The sequence below is a fragment of the Cebus imitator genome, unplaced genomic scaffold (assembly GCF_001604975.1).
Source record: "Cebus imitator isolate Cc_AM_T3 unplaced genomic scaffold, Cebus_imitator-1.0 Scaffold24, whole genome shotgun sequence".
Lineage (NCBI taxonomy): Eukaryota > Metazoa > Chordata > Mammalia > Primates > Cebidae > Cebus > Cebus imitator.
This window is the reverse complement of record NW_016107339.1, coordinates 7,797,426-7,800,282: the sequence shown is the minus strand read 5'-3', so window position 1 is coordinate 7,800,282 and position 2,857 is coordinate 7,797,426.

Genomic DNA, 2,857 nt, shown 5'->3' with positions numbered 1-2,857 from the left:
AAAATACAAAAAATTAGCCAGGCCTGGTGGCGGGTGCCTGTAATCCCAGCTACTTGGGAGGCTGGGGCAGGAGAATCGCTTAAACCTGGGAGGCAGAGGTTGCAGTGAGCCAATAACACACCATTGCACTCCAGCGTGGGTGACAAGAGCAACACTGTCTCAAAAAAAGAAAAAAGATTAAAGCAAATGGGAACAGCTTGAGAAGTGGTCAGGGCATAGCTAGTAAAGTGAGCATTAATACTGGAAGAAAGTTTTCCCATCATAAAGGCATTAGGAAGTATTTGGTGTATCTGAAGAACAGCAAGGAGCCTGGGGTGAGGACCACAGTAGGACATGAGGTAACACGTACAAAGTGGGAAGATCACGAAATCTATCGTAAGAACTTTTTTTTCCCCCCACAGGAGTGCTATGATTAATTTAACAGGATCCCTTGGTGTACTGTGTGGAGATAAAACCGTAGGGTAGCAAGGAAAGGAACAAGCTTTTGTGATAAGACAATGCTGACCTTTGGCTGTAGCCCTTTCTCTCCTTCTTAGTTTAGCTATGTGGAATTTTTTTTTTTTTTAAAATAGAGACAAGGTCTCACTATATTGCCCAGGCTGGCCTCAAAGAGATCCTCCAGTTCATCTTCCAAAGTGCTGGGATTACAGGCCTGAGTCACCACACCCAGCTGAACAGTTTTAGATGAAAACTTAGGCTGGACTTGGTAGCTCAGGCCTATAATCCCAGCACTTTGGGAGGCCAAGGCAGGCAGACCATCAGGTCAGGAGTTTGAAACCAGCCTGGCCAAGACAGTGAAACCCCATCTCTACTAAAAATACAAAAACTAGCTGCGCATGGTGGCGCGTGCCTGTAGTCCCAGCTACTTGGGAGGCTGAGGCAGGAGAATCACTTGAACCCAGGAGGCAAGGTTACGGTGAGCCAAGATTATGTCACTGTACTTCAGCCTTTAGAGCAAGACTGTCTCAAAAATAAAAAACTTAAATTCATGCAATGATGGAAGAACTGAGAAAATAAGTACATTTCAGCTACCTCAAATTATGTTATTTCTACAATCACATTTTGATCCCTTTTCGCTGGCTAGGTTTGCTTCAAAATACATTAGCACTAGAAGATGACAAATAACAGAAGGTCCATTGGTTTTAGTTTAATAGACATTTATTCCTTTAGTTGAACCTCTACACAATCAAAATGTATTAAGATCTTTTCTTGAGAAGAAATTTAGGTCTCAAGAACTTTTATGAACTTGCTGAGTACCTCCTGGAAATCAATTAACTGAGCCTTTTGAAACCCCTAGAGAAGATAGGAGAAAACCGGGTTCAGAAAAATAAGCATTTAAATTAAGTCAGCAGTCAGAATTTAGAATTGGGCAATTCCTTGTCTACCTTTTTTTTGACACTCAAATTCACCCTGGAAAACAGTAGCCTAGCCTCCGGAGAGACATGATGCAAACAAAAATGCACTGGGGTGGTACTGCTTACAGCCAAAGCAGGCGCACAGGCGATGGCCCAGCTTTGTGGAATGCTAAAGATTTTTAGGGTAGTTTGGCCAGGAACAAGAGAAATAACTGCAAAAAACACATACGGCTGGAAACCATGCACTTGTATGACTTTTCCTTAAGCCTATGGGAGTGGACGGGGGGGGGGGTAACCCGTTATTTTTAAGACTGACTGGAGGAAGAATGAGGAACTTATAGCCAATTATTTTCCCCACCAATGTGACTGAAGGGATTCATGATCACAAATTAGTGTTATGGTTAAGTATTTTACGGTTGACGTCTAAGCTCACACTTGAAAGATACTTATCTAATGGTCACTGGCTGGCCAGCTTCCCACCCTAGCGCTGATTACTAGCTTACCAACTTTGAGGCTAGTAATTTTATCTAACATTCAACTTCAAAACACATCAGTGTTAATACCATTATCAGTAACCAATGAATGCCATGAAGCCATCGGCACTGAATCAGGAGCTTTCACCTTTTACGTGAACTTAAAATGGTACTGTGGAGACTGAGGCAATTTTCTTCAGGCTAACCCAGATTTGCGCCCCTAATTTTCTAAATACAATCATGACATAGTTAAGATGTCCTCCTCTCACCCTACAATTTCTAAAGCAAAGCTCAAGTTAAAAAGCCTGTACCTGCCAAACTAAAAAACAATCCCAGCCACTTTAAACCAGCAGAGGATTGCCATCACCCCAATAAAGCTGCAGGTTTCATCACATGCACCAGACAAATCTACAGGGTTACTTTCAGTACTCTTCTTTTAAAGAGTTTATTTTAAACCTATTATACCACACAGTATGTTTTATACACTGACATGTAACTCCCTAATAAGATAAAGCAAAGACAAAAATGTTTATCTTATTAGAAACAACATACACCATATCACGTATTGTCTTCAAACATTATTGCACTTTAACTTTCTTAATTTGACAAAGCATTCATGAAACAATCAGCAGACTAATTTTAACAGACAAAGAACACCTGTAAGCAGACAAGACTGTCCTAAATTGTTTATTAGGTATGAATTTTACAAACTTTACTTATATTAGCGGTAACGGTGGAGCTGGAGAGTATTGCGCCTTCTCCAGGCTGCCCGGCGAGAACCACCAATAGTGTGGTGGAACTTATGGCCCTTTCCAAGGCCACGGCTCTTTCGGCCTGCAGATGTCAGCCCACGCATCTCCCTGTGTTTGTGGACTGGTTTGGTGATCCACTGGGTGTCAGGATTTCTTCTGATAGCTTTATGGAATGGATCAATGAGAATAACCTCAAAAAATTTGTATGTGGAATCTTCACCAACCCAGTAAGAATTCAGGACTCTTAGAGCCCCACAGTGGCGTCCAGCTCGCTCCT